Source organism: Astatotilapia calliptera, chromosome 1 (genome assembly GCF_964374335.1).
Source record: "Astatotilapia calliptera chromosome 1, fAstCal68.1, whole genome shotgun sequence".
NCBI classification, from domain to species: domain Eukaryota; kingdom Metazoa; phylum Chordata; class Actinopteri; order Cichliformes; family Cichlidae; genus Astatotilapia; species Astatotilapia calliptera.
The window spans coordinates 4048218-4068829 of record NC_137422.1 but is presented as its reverse complement, the minus strand read 5'-3'; the positions used below and the strand labels follow the sequence as shown (position 1 = coordinate 4068829).

General features: G+C 40.4%; 1 protein-coding gene across 3 annotated transcripts in view; it reads right to left on the bottom strand.

Moving 5' to 3' along the window:
- large2 (LARGE xylosyl- and glucuronyltransferase 2) overlaps window positions 1-20612 on the bottom strand; it is a 121526-nt gene that overhangs the window by 85581 nt on the left and 15333 nt on the right. Inside the window, exon 1 of one of the 3 annotated variants that reach the window (XM_080300662.1) lies at window positions 19117-19251. The exons of 1 other annotated variant lie outside the window; for it this stretch is intronic. The gene's annotated coding sequence lies outside the window, so the exon portion shown is untranslated. Of the gene's footprint in view, window positions 1-937; window positions 1077-19116; window positions 19252-20612 lie in introns of those variants that run through there. One more of the 3 variants, XM_026145339.2, reaches the window with a different exon arrangement.

The window sequence follows — 20612 nt, the reverse complement described above, 5'->3', positions numbered from 1 at the left end:
TTAATGTTATAACGCTGAAAACTATCCAGTACATTTTTAGCAGATATAAACATTGGGCATTTCAACGCGAGGGTCTCTGGAGAGTGATTCGCGTTTCAGGGACGACTTCAAGTGGCAGTTAGAGGAATTGCAGTTCCATGTTGGCTTAATGGTTTTGCCATTACACCTAGCATTTAACAGGAACTCCAACATCTTTAGCTTGTAATAATCAAGATTCAATCAATCAGATTAACTCTGAAATATGACCTTACAGACAGCTGATTAAAAACTACAGCTAATCCTTTGCCACACTGTTGAGTACGATCAGGCTACGAAGTCACAAATACCCCAAATGACTCCACTGACCATAACTAGCTTCACTCCATATGAGTGCACAATATTCGCACATTATCTGACAGAACAAATATTGTGCAAGCTCCAGAGCTAAACTGTCATCTTCCACTTATACTATAAATTTCCAGGTTACTTTGTGCTTACATTTGACTCACGCAAATGTTATTCATAAATATGATTATTGCTAATTTCCAATTCCAAATGTATTTATAAAGCACATTTAAAAACAACAAAATGCTGCACATGTAACAAAGGGTGACACAATAAAATAAGAGACCTCCCACACACACACACACACACACACACTTCAACAAACATATTCAAAAAGAATTCTTAAATTATATTGTGATATAATTTGGGGACAATATCACCAAACCCCTGGTTCCAAAAGTAAATGTTTGAGTAGCTTCAGATTTCGTTGCTCTTTTGTGAGCATACATCAGTTTCCAAGAGTGAAACGTGCTGGAGATCCCAAACAAACCCAAGCACTCTGCCACACAGAGGTGTCACATTCACACATCAGTGTAGAGCCGAAATCTGACACACGGTCTGAAGGCTGAGCACACAAACAGCACATTAACAGCCCGCTCTGACATTTACTCACAGATTAACCTCGGCACATCAACACTTTGCTTTTTCACTCCGATAAAACCTGAAGACCCACAGGACAGGAAGTCACAGCTGTCCAGCCTGACAGCTGTATGTACACAAGCAGAAGAACAAACACATGAATGTGTAGTGTTCAGGATACTGCTGAGGTGGTCAGTCAGTTAAAGAGTTGGTCAACAACAAAGATCTATTGTGTGCGTCATTAATCAATTTTAGCTTGTCAAGCTTAAAGAATTGCAGCTTTGGTTATTTTGCACATTTGGCCTTTTAAAGCTTTGTCAGTCAGAGAAAAGAAATCTAGATTATCCTCATTTGCTGAACCTCATACATGCAATCACAGGTGAAGTGGGCAGGAGCCAATCAGTCAGGAAATGTAATCACCATTTGGGTACAGCACCAGAGAATCCTACTGGCACCTACTAATCCATCCAGGTTCAAATGAGGATAGACCAGAAGCCTCAAAGTCTTCAGCACACTGCTTTGCATGACACAGCAACTCTTAATTACATATGCAGCATCTCCTTTTAAAACAATTATGCAGAAAGGAAAATCCATTATTCACATTTTTTTGTTTTTTAAATATAGATATAAAGCAAGTGCATATACGCAGAAAGAGGTTTAGATTCAGTCCTCAGGTTAACTTCCAGTTCACCATCTTTACTTTCAAGCTGCCTTTAGACCGAACGGTTTACAGGTGTAACCCTCTCTGAGGGTAACTTTCCGCCTGAGGACTGCATGCTAGTGCCTTTGTCCTCCATTTCCATTTGCTTCTCCTACAGTCATGCTAATAGAGGATAAAGGAAGTGGAAAGTTCCTCAACCTACACATCCCCACGCCAACCAAGAAGTTAAAGGGGATCAAAATAAATTTAAACAAGTTCAACCAAAAAATATTTTTTACCTAACTGTTGTGATCTTGTTTCCTTTCAACACAGTCGATGGCAAGTCTGCAACAAAGGTGTCGCTAAATTCACAACAACATGGACAGAAATATAAATCTAATGCTCAATCTAATTAAACTTGGGCTCAACTTTAGATAATGCCCAGTAAACCAAACCATTTATGACTGACCTGCAGATATTTCAGGCAAAGATTTGAATACTTTATAGTCCAAACTGTTACATTTCCTCCATCAGGTTTAATAAAGCCTGGATTTGACTATCAAACCATTTCTTCATTTTAACATTTAAAGCCATTTATTAGGTTAATGTGCACTAATCAATGTACACACACAAAACTTAATAGTTCCCCTTGAGCCTGAAGCTAACGCTGTAAATGCAATTCTGATGGCATCAAGCATAGTTCAGTGTGTATATATCACATTATGTCAGTTCAAAATCTTACCAGCCATGCTAAAACCTTCCCGCTTTAGAAGCTTTACAGTTCATGATGTTTGTAGTTGCACTGTTCCCTTTAATAAAAACATTAAACTTTTCTTTGTGCAAAATAAGGAATCTCATTTAAAAAGAGCATTAGTGGGTTTTCCTGGTGGCACAACGCTAGGTGGATTTCTAATGTCTGACCGACTGAAAACTCAACACCAGTTAGCTAGACTTGTAGTCATAAAGGAGTGACCCTTTAAAAACCAAATAATATTGGTCAGTATTTTGTATGAGACCCTCTTTTTTTTTTTTAATCAAAGTGGATAGAGTTAGAGCGCAAAGGCTGCAGAGACCAATCTGCCAGCAGAAATAAGTCCGTCTGAGACAGAATCATCTCTTAAATCTCTTCTTAAAACACACCTGATTTTATCTGACCTCTGTCTTTATTTCTTTCGTGTCTGAGCTACAGAGGAGGCTTTAAGTGTCCGTCAGAGCACTGCTTGGTGGAATCAGCCAGTTACTCATGTTTGCACTTTGATAAGTTGTTAAAACTCAGAATTCTTCCCCAAATATTTAGATTTCACTGGCGCTTATGTGCACATGAGTAAAAGGAGCTACTCTCTGTGAATACTTTAATAACCAAGTACCTTCTGTCAAATAAATAATTGATTAACATAACCAGGCATCTCTCTAGTCAGTCTATCACCCCAGGGACTAACTCAAACTCTTGACTTGCAGCTGATGACTGCAGCCTCAGTAAACAACTAGGTAGGCGAGGTGAATAAGGTTTACAATGTAATTAAAATTCATTGGGGGTGTCCAAATTCATAGGCCGCATCCTTTGGAGGCCACATTTGTAGGCAGATTACGTCACAGCGACGCAACGAAGGCTGTCCAAATTCGTAGACTCCTCCAAATGCGGCCGACAAATCCGTCCTCTTTCTCACCAGATTTGAAGGATGGGTCAGGTGTGTCCTTTGTGGCCCAATCTATCCCAGAATTCATAGCGAGGCCCAAACAATTCCAGTTTTCAACAATGGCGGCAGCTACTTAGTTTTAATATTACTCTTATTCCTCTTTCTGGGTGACAAAATAAACTTTTAACATATTTTCAGGTGAGAAAGTAGCTGTACAAACTTCAAATATATGCTCGGTTTATCAAGACATCACATATTTGCAAAAGTGCTCCAAGTTTTTCGGAGACGTCTGTTACCCACCAGCTCGATAGCTGACCTGGAGGTCGAAGGTCACTAGAGCCGACGAGAACACTTAGATAACTAAAAGTGTTACTGTTTGGGGTTTTTTCAGTGTTTTATTTGTTCCTGAGTAAATCGGTTTGGCTGAGATTAAAGTTCTAGTTTTCACACAGCTGAATTAATGTCACACAGAAAACTGATTAAACAGAAGGTGAGATGGTCGAGAGTTTACGCCAGTGTCCTGTTATTTTTTACATAGCAAGGAGCAGACGGCCGAGTTTATTAAACTCCACCGAAAAAACTGGTGACGCAAATCTGAAGGCTAGACCGGCCTTCTGGCCTGCTCGGTCTTTAGAGGACCCGGCCCACGTAGACCACAAAAACCAGGTCCTCAGGAGGATGCAGCCTCTGAATTTGGACACCTCCATAATATCCACAATCATGTGGCTATTACACTTACCAAAACATCCAAACATTAGATGAACAGCGAATGAGAAAAACAGCAAAGACACGGTGTGTTCCCTAACTTGTCCAGATCCTAATTTGATCGATAATCCATGGGATCCACTTAAATGTGTCCCAGCCCACAAACCAGAGGACCAAAGGTCTTTAATGCCAATGTTAAGGTGGCGGACATCATAGAACAGAGCAACTACTGATGAAAAACAGTCTTAAGGATGTTCTCCCATCAGCTGAAGGATGAGATCCTCTAATACATTATACATAACTTCTAGTACAGTCTAGCCTTATGGGATCACTGCTGTTTAACTGTCTGAGATCTAAGTAGCTCTTACCCTAAGAAACACATTCTAAATTACAAGCATTAATTAATTATCACCAATACTCAGCATTGATGGATATCGCATGCTTTGGATTTACTGTATAAAGCTGTAAGGTCCATGTTTGTTGAGAATGATACAGAGCGATCTCTCAGGGTGACATAGCCCACGTTCAGTCTGATTTTACACTCCGACACAAAGAGATAACATCAGTAACTGCTTCTCCAGCAGCCCACACCCAGTTCAGTCGGGTCAGAAGCTCCAGCTAAATGGACGCTGGATTATTTATGAAGAAGATTAACAGCTCATGTTTCTGCCTTTACACCAAAGTCTAAAGCATTATCATGCTTTTTATCTCTCCTCCATCCTGCTGTTCTATGCTGCCTTTCTCATAGCTGCTTCATCCTGGCGCCACGCCGCACCTCCTCTCACCGGGTTCATTAGTCGCACATCGCCTTCCCATCCAAGCGGCGCTGCTTTCCACTAGCACAGCAAAAATAACGAGGAAGCCTCGGTGGCTGCACGACGAGACAAACGGGCAGAGGAAAGATAACAGTCACAAATTACAGCGCACAACAGACTCGCACAACTTTCCCCGGCTACACAAACTCACATTGTGACACAGCAGCAGTGTGTGTGGGAGCTAAGGTAGAGAGGTTTGCTCGAACACTGAAGTCACATCCCACACAAGAGCTGTAAAAATATAAAGAGGAGGATGCTTCCTGGTACTTGGAAAACGCTTTTTAAAGAGAAACTTTAGTTCACAGTTATATGCAGAAGATCTACACACACTATGCGTGCTCAAAACAGCAGCCATTAGGTTTAGTAACTCCTGGTTTTCTAAAATTATGTCACACGTAGAAGAGAGCTACTTCCTGTTGGAGAGTACACAAACCTGCTTTTGCCAGATTTCTCTCAGAAAGATGTTTTTTGCCACGTATGAACTGGAACAAAGACTATCTATTCCCTGGGAATAAAAATACGCCCACCTGACCTCCGTTCCAACAACCCAGGAATCTCACAGGGGTCTTTGGCTACACGTGTAATCGATTAATCGATTAGCCAACTGACAGAAAAATAATTGGTCATGTCGATGCAGTTATCTAGAAGGAATCTCAATAAGATACATGTTTACTCCCCACTTTGTAATAATGGACATGTCATTATCAACTGATAATAAAGATGACTATTGACTTGCCGCTGGCGACTGCAGCCGCTAAGGTGGATAAGGTTGGCCATTAGAGCTGGGCGATATGGCTTAAAATTCATATCGCGATATAATTTGAAGCATGTGCTTTGGTAACGATATATATCGCGATATATTCTTTTCTTCTGATAAATGTATTTTCCACACTATAAGGCACACTTAAAATCCTTTAATTTTCTCAAAAATCGAGACTGTGCCTTATGTATGAATTCTGGTTGTGCTTACTGGCGTCGAACCAATTTTGGCGTGCAGAAATCTGTTAAAAAATGTTTTAGTACAACTTTGGTAAGTCGCACTGTTTGATGGATTGTCAGAGCATTACGGCTGCGGTAGTGAGGAGCTTCGCGGAGTAATGTGGGTCCAAAACTCTGTCCACTTTAGGTCCCAAAGTCAAACGAACACTAAGAGTTAAAAACGGTCTGAATTTTTTCATCTTTAATAAAATGATCAGTGTTGCTGCGTTACCAGGTGTAACAATTAAGTTTAACATCCATGAAAACAGAATTTATTCAATTTAACGGAGTTAGAAGTTAACAGGAAGTTAGCTCGCTAGTTTAAACCTAAACATTTCATACCATGTTCTGACTGAGAGATTTTTGAAACGAATTAAAACGTACAGCTCTGCTACCACTTCCAACATAAATGAAGACAGAAAACTAAACAGCAGTGGCATTTGCAGGGTTACTGAAGTTGGACTACCTGGTATATAATGATGTGCTACGTGATTGCTAGCGACACAGCTATGTTAGCATAACATTAGCACAGTGAAGCTGGAGGATGAACGCCAACTTTTTTTCCACTCGATAAAAGTTAACGTGAGGGATTCTGGTGGTCAGGGACAAATGCAGTCGCATAGCAGGATGCTATACACGGATCAAACTTCGGTCAGGAGAACAACTGAGATTATTAATCCACAATACGAGGTTAGTTATTAAGATACTGCAACAACATGGGAATAGAGCAGCTGCGAGAGAATTCAACATTAATGAATCAATGTTACGGAAGTGGAGGAAGCGCAGTTTTTGGCTTTCCCCATATTTCAAAAGTGCTTCATCTCTTTGCTATGACTGTCGCCCGCCATAATTTGCAGATGATAATGGTTGTAGCCACTGCAATGCTTTCGACCAAAACAGGCGCAGCTTTATGACATCATCAACATGCACTATCGCTATCCGATTGTTCAGTGATGACGTGACGAATCCTACTTCCAGGCCTAAAGTAGTCTGCGTTTAATATGGCTTTTGTGTTGTTAACATGTTTAATGTTATGTATTTGTATTTTCTTCTATTTAATCTCAAAAAGCTCCTAAAACAGTCAGTGATCACTGTTGACCTCCCTCGGCTTTTATTACCGCTAATCATTTATTGATCAGTTTTTAAAACCTTAGGATGTAACTACAGCCCAGCCCATGCAGCAGTATATGAATGACTAACCTCGTATTGTGGATGGATTATCTCAGTTGTTCTCCTGGCTGAAGTTTGGTCCTTTTACAGCATCCTGCCATGCGATTACATTTGTTCCTGACCACCGAGAACACTCACGTTAACTTTTATCGAGTGGAAAAAAAAGTTAGCTTGTTTATATTATGCTAACATAGCTGTGTCGCTAGCGGTCACGTAGCACATCATTATATACCAGCTAGCCCAACTTCAGTAACCCTACAAACGTCCCTGCTGTTTAGTTTTCTGTCTTCATTTATGCTGGAAGTGATAACAGAGCTGTACGTTTTAATTTGTTTCCAAAACTCCGCAGTCAGGACATGCTATATTGTATTTAGATAGAAGCTAGCGAGCTAACTTCCTGCTAACTTCTAACTCCGTTAAATGTCATAAATCCCGTTTTCATGGATGCCTGGATGTTAAACTCAATTGTTACACCTGGTAGGTCAGAACGCTGATCACTTCATTAAAGATGAAAGACTTTAGACAGTTTTTCAACTCTCAGTAATGCCATAGTGATCGTTTGATATATGGACCTGCAGCGGAGTTTAGGTCCAGACACGGCTAGTGACGTCAGACTGAACAACCGGATAGAGATTGAAAATGTGACATCATTCAGGGGTAAAACCGCAAAGAATTCTGGGAACTCGTGGCAAGAGGTACTAGCGCACGCAGACTTTCAATTGAAATCAGTTACACAGCGATAAATAGAAACACAAAAATTGGCAAGAAGCTGTTGTATTATTAACTGCAATAGTCGGTCGCATGACAGCCACGGGAAGCCGACAGGTAAAGAGATCGGTTGTTATCGGATTACGTCGTTGAACAGAAATTGTTCAAGCCATGTTTACGAAGTAACAAAGAGCCGACAGATGGCCTGGATTGCAGCCATTCAAAGACCAAATATAACGTCCCAGAACACTCAAGCTCACATGTTAGTCTGCTCCAAGCATTTCCACAAAGGTCAGTGTTTTGTAGTAGTTAATACGTCATTTTTCATAACATAATTGGTGATATAGGTTACAAGCAAGTCTGGCGCTGAACAGAAATTGTCGCGTTATGCTCCTTTGTTTATTGTGCATAAATAGTGAATTGTCCTGACACAATATTGCGTTTTGCTTAATTTATTACCATGGTACATTGACAAAAACATATATTTTTATTCACAGGGTAAAACGTGTTTTTTTGTATCACTAATTGCCCAGTACGATTACAGCATACAATATTATTGACTTTTCATCAAGTCTGTCTTTGTACGGACCGGCATTGTTCTCCTTCGTTTTGTACATATCCTTTTTGGGAGGCAAAGAAAAACCAAGAATTTATTGGAACCGGAGAATGAACGTTTTGCGGTGCTGCAAATGCTTGCATTTGATGCGGTACTTGGATTGTTTTGCCACGAGTTCCCGGCATGCAATGCACGAAAGTCACGTGGTCTGTCAATCTCTATAGAGCGGTATAGTCAAAATCTCTATCGTTTACTGTATATCGTATATCGTTTATATCGCCCACCCCTATTGGCCATGTCATTAAAATGCATCATATCCACTCTGCTAGCACTCTGACACCCATCAGACACACCTGGACTTCACTCAGCCTCCTCTTTACAAATGATTATCAATTGTGAGTAACAAAGAAAATGACTTTCTTTTGATATCAAGTTTTATACACGTAAGTGCTGTAAGCCATGCTAACCATGCAGATGGTTACAGTCAGTGTTTGACTGGAGGCTGCATTTTTGGCAAATCCCATCTGCACTTGAGCTGGAGGGCTGCACTGAATCCACGGCAGCAACCAACACCCTGCACTGCTTATTTAAATAACGCTGTATTTGTACGGCTTTGTAAACTTCCCTAATGTTATCCTGCTTACATGAAACTTGAGGCAAGATCTCACTTTTAGAGAGCAACTTCAAAGGGACGCTTGACACAGGCTGCCATACTCCTGTTACTGCAGTAAAGCTCAAATGCACATGTAAGGATGAATTCATGCAGCATGAATACTGACAGCAGCAGTGTTGGCCAACATATTTTAATATCACTGATATTTGAAACTAACAAAAGAAGAACTTATTAGAAGCCCTCAGGTGTATTTTAGGTCTTGAAACCAATTTTTAACGATGAATTTTGACCATTTTAAACACAGATTATCCAACTACATGTATAATTTACTTATGTGGTGTAAAAATAGATAAATAGTATCAATTAACAAAGAAGAAAATAAAATGGAGTCTAATTGTTTATAATTCTTATGTCCTTGTGTGTGTCGTTTGTCTGGGACTGATTCATATATAGAAAATATTTGCATTAATCTTCAATGACAGCAGATGTTTAGGGAGGAGCAGAAGCACATCAGCTCTGTCTAAAAACATTATTTACAAAGAGCACTAACTGTAACATTTTGGGGGATTTCTAATTTTAACATGAGGGAATCGACATTATTGGTTCTCAAAGGATAAGACGGATTCTTAAATATGTATATAGCTTTCCCTGTGCATGTCTGTATATCGTTCAGTGAATATAATTGTTTCATGAATGTTAGATTTGTTAAATAACTGGTCCATTGTCTATATCCCTGCTGTTACTACACACTCTGCTCAGTCACTGTTGTTGGTTACACTGAAGTACATATGAAAACTGTAATAGCCAGAAGTAGCAGCTTGTGTCTTGGAAAATGGGATTATGCAGTACGTGTAGTAAATGATGATGTCTGATTTCCTGCATGATCTGATTTTTCTAAATTATCTCATCCAGGTTTCTTAAAGTCATCTGAAGATGCTAGTGGACTCTGTGTGCCCACCACCTCCAAAAGCTTTGGGTACAACGTAGGGAATAATGTAACCGCTTCACTATGAACGCTGCTTTTTTTTACTACAGCACATTTTCAAGGTTGTGCTCATTTGAATTACTTTAGATGTGGTTTAGTTTAGAAAACAGCTCCTCTGTAATTAACAAAGTAAATTAAAGTGTGTTCATGTAAAGACGAGGTTCAAATGACTCAAACTCAAGGTTCTCACATTTCAGATGGAGTGGCAACATCACTTATGGACTTTCAGTATTTAAAGTTTTATGAACCACAAAATCCAAAGCTGTTAGTTTACTTTCATTACGTGCTTCAAATTTAAAATAATGGAGTAACTTATTCTTATTCAACTCACTAGCAAAAGGTTCTGAACCAATCATGACAGGAGTTGCAGTGTTACAGAAAACATGATCATTGCTTCAGGCTGTGGCACATTTTTCTGTGACTCACGGTTGAGTCTGACTCTCCCCACACAGCTTTTGTGGAGCAGTGGATGATGTTTACTACATGAAAAATTAGTTCTTTACTTTATTGGAGCCAAAGTTGAGAATAATGACTCCCAAAGGTAAGAGCAGAGGGTAAAGGGAGACTTTAGAAGGGCAAGAAGGGCAACACTACTCACATGGCCTTTAGGGGAACTTTAGTGAGAGTCACAGTCCACATGATGACTAAGACCAACATGAGGCACCTGCTGGGCCGCTTGTTGAAGTTGAGGCAAGTAAATCTGACACATAGTTACAAGTAGGGCTGCCACAAACGATTATTTTGATAGTCGACTAGTCACCGATTATTTTTGCGATTAGTCGACTAATCAGATCATCATCCATTGGACGTACAGCGTACAGCTTATTGCACCAGCAGCATCTGCTCTTATATAACTATCATTAGCTTACAGCTTTAAGTGTTTAAGGTCTGTGCTAACTAAAAATAAAGACAAGATGATAGTTTATTAAACTTCACCGAAACAATCTGCAAATTTCATTAAAATTTAATAAACTCCTTGCTATCTAAAATATAACAGGACACCGGAGTAAATTCTCGAGCATCTCACACTTCTGATAATCAGCTGTCTGCTTGACGTTTATTCAGCTGTGTAAAAACTATAACTTTGATCTCAGCCAAACCGATTCACTCAGGAACAAATAAAATACTGAAAAAAGCCAAACAATAACATTTTAAGTTATCTAAGTGACTTATATATCATGTTTAACCTGAGTAGTGAAAGACGGCGGTGGGTTTGAAAATGATTTGCCGGGAGTCCGGTGCTCTCACGGCGCTAGTGAGCCTAGCCCCCGGCTAGCTATCGAGCTAGTGGGTAACAGACGTCTCCGAAAACGTCGGAGCGCTTTTGAAAATATGCGGTGTCCTGATAAACTGAGCAGATATTTGAGGTTTACACAGCTACATTCTCGCCTGAAAATATGTTAAACGTTTATTTTGTGACCCAGAAAGAATAATAAGAGTAACATTAAAACTAACTAGCTGCCGCCATTGTTGGAAACTGAGCTGGGCTGTGCTATGAATTCTGGGACACAGCTTCTTCTTCTTCGGGGTTTAACGGCAGCTGGCATCCTTGTACATGCAGTGCTGCCATCTTCTGTTTCAGTCCGTTATTACACTCTTAAATCCTACTACTCATTCCTGCGTCTTTTGTGATCTTACAAAGCTTCAAACGACGCGTCGTCTATTAAATCAGTCGTCGACGATTTTGATAGTCGACGTAATCGTGACTAGTCAACTAATCCTGGCAGCCCTAGTTACAAGTGCACCGGGGTTAAAATGGGCTACTTTTTGACTACAGAGCTCAGAGTCTAACACCATGAAAATGAAATAAATGGAAAGAATCGGTGCTTTTGGATTTGAAATTTAAACTACAGACTAGAGATGGACCGATCCGATATTACCTATCGGTATCGGTCCGATACTGACGTAAATTACTGGATCGGATATCGGAGAGAAATAAAAAATGTAATCCAATCCATTAAATATCAAAAAAGCACCTCACAAAACTTGCGACACGGCGTAACTCGGCTCATAACCGCAGCACGTCGCAGCAGTGCGCTCATGTGATAGAGCAGCTGTGGGTATTTGTAGCCTCGCTACCAAACCAGCATTTCATCTCCAAGAAAGCTATCCCAGAGAGGAGTAAAGCATCTCTGAATGTTTGTAAAGCATTCCCACGTTAAGCTTAACGACCGATATATGGAGCGACTGCCTCTTCTTGCTGCTACTTCAATCATGAAACTGATCAATGATCAGCTGATCGGCTTTTCTGTCATGAGTCCGTCTCTCTTGTTTGTTTATCGCCCACTTTGCGCCAGAAAGAGGAAACCAGCGGCTGAACAACAGCAGCACGTTTAAGCTTGATAATCTGTTGTTAGAATTTATTTAATATTACTTTCTCCACCAGGATCTTTTTCTACGTAGCTGGCTGCTGGTAACTGTGCAGGGGCGGATCTAGCAAAGTTTAGCCAGGGGGGCCGATAGGGCATGAACAGGGAAAAGGGGGCACAAAGACATACTTTTCTTTCTTATTCTCATTTAAAATGTCTCGCTTTTAATAAATAGTTGTCTGAATCTTACACCCAAAGTTTTAATCTTATGTAAAATATATAAGTCCATTACTGTATATAGTAACTGTTAAGTCTAATATACCCTAGTAAGCTATAGTACTTTTTCCTTTGGGAAAGTACCATCTGTGCAGTCTGCAATTCTGTTGAAGAAAGATGTTGAATCTATTTAATTATTCTTGAAAAATAATTTATTTCTGTGCATTTTTTTTTCACACTGCATCAAATTAAAGTTGATTATGTCGATTAAGCATCATGAGGTGGAGGGTGGGGGGTTCCCTATTTTTTTTTTTTGGCTGGGAGTTTGCAACCCTATTAGTTAGGTTGCTTAATATTTCTGCTAAGTACTCTTTAAAATACCAGAATAGGGAGGATGGTGCAGGTTTAAGTTTATTAGATTGATCAGTATTGCTGAACTATGAAATATTGTGGGTGCAGTGTATTTTTTTTTTTTTTTACATACAGGTATAACAGAATAGCTTTAGTGTTGTTGTTTATTTAAACTTGAGTATGAACTTATACAAAATGCAGAAAGATATTAAAAAAACTGTTTTATTGATTAAAAAACACACTATATCGGATTCATATTGGTATCGGCAGATATCCAAATTTATGATATCGGTATCGGACATAAAAAAAAAGTGGTATCGTGCCATCTCTACTACAGATATTGGAAACTCACAATGGGATGACGGGAGGCCATGTTGGAAAATGGGATAACCACACATACGAGCAGAATTGAGTGGGGCTTTGTGCTTTCCAGACTGGAGGCAACAACAAAGAGCTGAGGTCGCACAGCCAGCAGCACATGGCTTGGGGAGCAGTTGGAAGAGTATATTTCAGAAAGGTAGTGATGTGGCTGTTTTTCAGGCAACCTGTCAGAGAAAAGATGGGCTGACAGAAGCACAGAAAGTGGCTGCTGGACAGTTTTCATTGTTTTACACATTGTTTCACTTCACTGCAAGTTTTTCTGCCCTTTGGTGAGAGTAAACAGCTACAACATGTACATGTGGGTTACCACATAAAAGGACCTTAACAGTCTAATATATTAGCTGCTAATAACTGGGTGTCATGTGTGCTGCCTCACTGCTCTCAGGAGCACTCTCAGGTAGACCTCAGACTATTTCCAGTGATAACGTGTCTCAAACATTCCATTTCCTTCTGTGGAAAACAGCAACTGTGGGAAATACGCCACCCTGACTCCCCCTCTAACTCACAGCAGTGATCGTCACACTTCAGCTCACCTGACTGTTGCTAATTCAGCAACTCTGTTGAGCGATTTACCTGCTTTTCAGCTCCATTCAGCAGATACTTTCTTTTTTCTAGGCCTGTTTTCTACTCTTCACCTGGTTCAGTAACAGTGGTCTCTCTCCCCGTCTCTCTGTTTAGTATAATGGGTGAGTGAGAGGAGTGACACAGAGGGAGGAGGCACAGTACGCGAGTAATAGACTTTGTGCTGCTTCCAGCTTTCTCTGAGTGATCACAGCTGGAGTCACAGCACAGCTACAGTCTTTAAGTCAAGCCTATTGTGATTTTGCAGCAGTTACAAAACCAGACACAAGTCATTGTGAGTCGTCATCACTGGGTGGGGCTTTGCTGATTTCCTGAAGCACAAAAACAGCCCTGTAGCTAAACTTCCTGTGGCTGTTGGCCATTTTCTAAAGTCATTTCTGTGATTTTCTCCTGCCTGTTAAAGGAGATGGGTTCAGTTTATGGGCACACAACTTTCTGAAATATAAATTTAGCTGCAGAAAGATCATCTCTCGCAAATAGCATCTTGCTGCCTTTAATCTAATTTGCTAAAGTCTCATAATGTGATGCTGCAGATGGGCCTTGAGGTGATTTTGAACATCTCTGCTTGATGGCACATTTTTGCAGAGTCCGATTAGATTAGTAAATACTCCTAAATGCTCATATTCTTAAGATAAGGTGAATGTGGCTGTTTGTGTTTATTGGAACGGATAACACATTTGTAGGAAATATGAACTACTTTATTTTTACATCAGGCTGCAGTGCAGTCTTGAAATGGTTGTAAGACTTGAAAGCCCTAAACCGCCCCGAGGACTCTGGGCTTTGGTGAACACTGCTGTGATCGAATGGCTTCTGAGAGCTGGTCACACATACAGACCTGCAAGTGAAGTTACTTGCATCCCTTTGGCAGAAGTTTAAAGGATCAAATAGCTGGATTTTGGAATGACCTTCAAAGTTTGACTGCGTGTGTAAGAATGGAGCCTCGGGCCCACAAAAACACAAGGACAGACGAAGAAGGGAAGCAGCTACGAGGGTGACAGGACTTCAATCGACTGTATAAAGAATACTTGCAACACATTAACTAAAGGTTTCACCATTAGGGGGCAGTATTTTCCCAGGGGGTGTGTCGACATGTTTTTTTTGGATGTGTGCTAGTCTTTATCTAGTCCTTTCCTCAAAGTTCTTTGCCTTTTGCCAAGTTGCCATCAGGGCTGTGCGATATATTGGGATATGAGATTTTGGTCATAAGACAACAACGATATAAATCACAAAAATGTCACATTTTCTGTAAATTCTGTGAATCTTGGCCAACTCTACTTGCATGAAGTGTTTTCAGCTGGGCATTGTGTACCTGGAGTCGAGTGTTTTGACCGATGCATGAAACGACACATAAGTTGTAACGGCCGCCATTTTCTTTGTGAGTATTTATTGCACGGCGTGCTGCGGGGAACAGCCTGTTCTAACATTTTTAGCATCTCATCCGTAAACACTCTGCATATTATTTCACATGATTCAGTTTATTTTGAAGCATCTCAACAGGATATTCAGCTTTATTGTGAAAGGTTAATGTGGAAAATAAACAAATGGATGGCGGAGCCGCATGCTGGGTTTACCGTCGTTGTTGCTAAGACAACATGTAAAAACAGTCGCTTGTCCGTCCATAGTGTGGTTATTTTAAATATAAGAGAAAGAGAGAAATTGATATAGCCACGACAGAGGCTGATTCAGCTGCACTGGCTCCATAAAAAATATGTTGGTAATAAGTTGCCAAATTAATTCCTAGTTTGCTTCAGCTGATCTCTTTAGTGCCCCACGTAGATGTTTCGTATAAGAATAATGAGGCAGTTGTCCACACTTTGGAAGGTTTTAAGCTTTTTCAAAACAGTAATTTATGTCTAAGGTCAAACTTTCTATTAATACAATCTGATTATTATATTATCATCATGAATACACAGTGTACAGGCATCGTTTGAAATTGACTAAGTCTTAAAATCCATCGCGGATTCCAGGTTTCTTCAACAGCGGAGAGCTAACACTGAACACTGCGTTCCATGAAGTCCTAAACAGGCAACAATGACAGCATTAAACATCACACAGACAAAGGAAAACAGAGCAACCAAAGTCAGGCTCAGCAGGACCCATCTCAAACAAAACCATATCATCTCCAGCTTATCCATCTTCAACTGTCACTGCCGACCCAGGTCAGTAGCAGAGCTCTCAGTAACTGGCACAACGACGACAGGGCGGGAGCAAAGTTCAGCTCCAGTCGGACTGTCAGGAAAGGATGAGATAGATACAGACAGGGAAAATGACAGGTCCTCTCCTGGGACTCAGACGAGTATCTCGAGCAGCCGCAGCGACGTTTCAGTCCTCTAATCTAAGTCAAAATGAACTGTACTTAAACAGTTGTATTTTAAAGTGGAACAGTCTGGGAAAGACTTCTAAGCAACAAAACCTTCTACACCTTTCCACGGTTCAATGTTCAAACATCTGACAGCTCCCTCACGTGCGGGCCTCCAGACAGGATGAGATCAGCTGTTCTGATTACACTGCGTATGAGATTTAGTTGGACTTAAAATTCACTGCACATTCATACAGCCGGGCAATGAGGGCTCGACTACACAACTGATCGTCGTCATTGTCACTCATCGGTACATGATACACTGTAACCTGCCCGTCAATCGTTGTGTCCTAAATGTTATGCAACCATCTGCCACCAGAGGGAGGATCATCGCTGAAAAACGCCATGAATCTGTTAATCCTGATTGTTTTATTGTTAGTTCTTTTAAAGGCAAAGATACAAGAGACAGAAATCCTCTAAGTTCAGTCATCTGAGAGGAGCTCAGAGTAGAATCGCTGCATAAAAGGAGCCAGCTGAGGTGTGTGCCTCCTGGGTAAGGTGTTCCAGCCAGGCGCGTCCTACTGGGAAGAGGCCAGGACACGCTGGAGAGGTTGCATCTATCAGTTGGCCTGGGAACCTCTAAATATTTTCCCTTAGAAGCTGGAGGAAGTGGCTGGTGAGAGGGAGGTCTGGGCTTCCCTTCTTAGTCTGCTGCCCCCCTGAGCCGATTCAGAGAAGTGGAAGAAAATCGATGGCTGATTTACCGATTTGTTATTTTACATTTTCCCTTTTATTGAAGTGGTTGTCTGCGCCACTCTTTTCAGTGGCAAATTATTAGTTCTTGGATATTAATTTGACATATTTTAATAATATGTGAACATCTTTTTTGTAAAATGATTTTATACATTAAACATCTGTTTAAGTGGTTTTCTTCTTCGTTGTCTGGAATATAACGTGTAATGTTCATAATGTGAGGTGCTGCACAGTTAAGCAGCCCAATTCATCACAGTTTACATACAGGTAGAATATCTCTGTTGCTGAAAGGGTTGCTAATCTCTGGATGAGGCTCTTATTGTGCAGTTCCAAACCCCTTAGTAAATATTATTCTGCTAAACCTTTAGCTTGAAGCATGAGTTGATGCTTACAGCAGTTTGCTTTCTCTCTTCCTGCAGTGTACAAAGGCTCAGTTAGCACCTGTGTCAACACAGTGAAATATTAATCTGCAAAGAGAACTCCAAAACAGCTCGTGCACACACAACTCAATCATTTGACTACCAAACATCTGCTCCAGGTTATGCTTTTCTTCGTTTCCTTCCCATTGCAGAAGGAAACACCACTTTTTCTATACAGACTCTCAGTAAGTCCTGCCCATGGACACAAACCATGATTACCCTTCAAAAAGAAAAGTACAGAGCGCATGCAGAACGGATTTAAGCAGCAATAATCACAATAATTCATCTTTTTTTCGAACGTATGTAACTGTTTTTTGTTCTGATCCAATTTGTTTGCTGTACTGTTTGTTCTTTAAAAGCAGACACTTCCACATACCACAGAGTCCCTGATGATATTTGAGGATTTCTACCACAGATTTGGTTTTGCAAACATCTGCAAAAACTAAAAAGGCATCCAGAGTAGGGCTGGGCTGTATCATACCGTTCACGATAATACCGGTGTAATTTTGGGCAACGATAGGAAAATGAAATATCGCGATAGAATATGGGTAAAACGCGCATGTGCAGTGCCTTTGTTTACATACGCACATGGCGGTGACGCAGAAAGAGAAGAGCAAAAGTGGATCGTTGAATGAAACGGATGAACCAGAACTGGTTTGTAAAATGCTGCAGCTTCAGTGGTGTGGAACTGGTTTAGCTTTCGTCCGTCAGATACACAACAAAGCACTATTTTTGGTAGCGCATGCTAGCGGGCCGTCGTTGTTACCGTGTTGTTTGGAAAATACGGCACACTTAAAATCAATCCTTGATTTTTCTGAAAGTCGACAGTGCCCCTTATAGTCCCGTGTGCCTTATGTATGAATTCTGGTTGTGTTTACTGACCTCGAAACGATTTTATGTGGTACACGGCGCTTGAAAATCTGTCAAATGTTTTAGTGCGACTTTGCTAAGCTACGAACCTCGCGGTGGAGCCTCGCGGAGCCTCAGGAGCCTCGCGGAGTGATACGTACTGCGCTTCAACATAATATTACCGTATTGTGTGTGTTTAACCTCTTTTTAAGTTTTGTGGATATTATACATGGTTATGCTGAGGATATGTCGGCCAGTTTCCACTGGAAATGCCTTTTGGTTAAACTGTCAGCGAGGAATTTGCATTTGCACTGTTAAATTTTATATAACTTTAATGCACATAAAAAACAGCTGCTTGTTTAAGTGAAAATACATTGATGGTTTTTTTTTTTTGCACTAATAAAGTTGTGGAGTCGTAAAGTATTTTGTCTAGTGTCAATTATATCGTCAGTTATATCGTTATCGCAAATTTTCAAATTATATCGTGATAAATATTTTTGGTCATATCGCCCTGCTCTAATCCAGAGCACCTTTGCAACTTCCAAATAAGGACAAGTCTCAGACATTTCAGGTTCAAATTTGACAACAATTCTGAAACAAAATAACAAATTTGACCACATTAAAAACATGAACTGTTGGGCTGATCAGTGATCAAAGAACAGTGTTAACTGCAGTGTCTACACTGGAGTCCAGCTCAGCCGATAGTAAACCATTCCCATGATACTTAAGAGGCCATGTGTCACATGTGTAGCACACAAACAGACACAGTAACTCCACCACAGCATTACTGTTATTCTCACATTGGTGCAATCAGACAGCCCCCCTCCCCCCGTGCACCTTATTAACATTAAGCTGATGGGGGTTGGGGGTTAGCCCTGTGCAGACCTTTTCTGTCACTTTCTGAAACAAACCATTAGATTTTCCTCTTTATTGCTTATTGAAACCTGATCGAGGTCTTCCAAGAGAAGCAGTCAGAAAACATTATGGTTACAAAGCAAATCTGAGCTCTCTACAAGATCAGGTCAGAAAGAACTTTTTTTCCTACTATGAAAGTCTTTTGTGCTCAGTGGAGCTCTTAAAAATTCAAAATAAAAATATAGTTCAATGCAATCCCCTCCTGCTTCTGCTTGCCTGAAATTGGAAGCAGTCACATCGCATATAAGCTGAAAGCAAAATCAATTTCTAAGAAATCAAAACAAAAGAAAAATCTATGCAGCTCAGACGTGCGCTCAGGTTTAGGGCCTTACCTTAGAGGAGTCAGGGGAACCAGCAGCTCATCCTGCAGAGAAACACTAATCCATCTGAGGGAGCAGAGTTAATGCTTCTTCTCACACTGGTATCCCAACAACAGCTGATCTGAATACGAAGAGGCCAAGCACGCCGACAAAAGACCCTGCCGGCACCTCCCGTGGCTAAAGCACCTCACCCCCACACCCTAAACAACCCCCCCTGCCTGATCCTGCATTCACATGGCCCTGCCTGAGTCCAGCACCCCCGACTTAGGCCATCCTGAAGCCAGGGGCATGCTGGGACGTCGCTGGTGGACATCAGCCATGGAGGAGTCACAAACTGAGCAAAGTGAAGCTCATCATGAATTGTTTTTGGACAAATGCTCCCAATAACTCTATAGATACTTTTTTAAATCAAAATTTGAAAACACGACCATCACCTCTCATCCACAAACACAACCAGGGCCAGCCTTCACAACAAAACCACTCTCTCCATTCTTATCAAACTGACAGACTGACTCACTAAAAGTCATAATTAAAAAAATGAACTGTATTAAACTGAATGGATTTGTTTTTGAACTTGAATTAAATCCCAAAGTTTACAAAACTGTAGAAAAACTGTTTTTTCTACCTGCTACAGTTCAAGCAGGTCAAACCCAGAACAGAAGTCATGAACAGACACATTCACAGTTCATCCAAGATCCAGATATGAAGCCCTTTGTGTTTCTGACTCTGTGTCTGTTTGGATTAAAAACTTAGCTTTACATAAAATGTATGATTTCAGATTTCAGAGAGACAGACTTGAATTAATTAGGAGAATGAAATGACTATACTAAACTGATTTCTTCAGCATTCCACTGCTTTGTACAAATACACCACAGATTAAAAGTACCAGGCTGTGTCTCTTCATCTCTTAATTCAGATGTTTTTTTTCCTACAGCCAGCTCACAGATTTGGGCAAAACTTATTTAAGACTTCAGCATCACTTCTGACCATAAAAAAACCCCCAAAACACTACAAATATAGTTTAGGTTTAAGGGTGGTGGGGTCGGGGTAAACCTACACTCTAGCTAACTCTAGCTACTTACTGTATGTGCTAGCTGGTGAGAATAATTTCATTTTAATATAATTTAACTCTTTTCTTCCATTTAATAGAACTACAAATGTTTCTGTGTTGTTGTTGTAATAAAGCAGTAGCCAAAACTTTACACCTAAAGGAAAATGAAAGGTAACAAGAACAGCACTTCTATCTTATGTGGATTTCAATACTGCACTAAATTACATTTAAAACATCATGTTGGTATAAAAAAAAAAAAAAAACGATAGATGATCGTAAACAATGCACAACAGACCTGATCGCATGTTCGGTACACTGGTTTTACGCTGTTGACTTAGACATGCAGCTGCAGCTTTACACACACATCATCATCAACAACAAAAACAACAACAACAACAACAGGACCTAGCTCATTCTGTTTTAAGCTGTGGTGTGATTACTGATGCTGCTCAGGTGC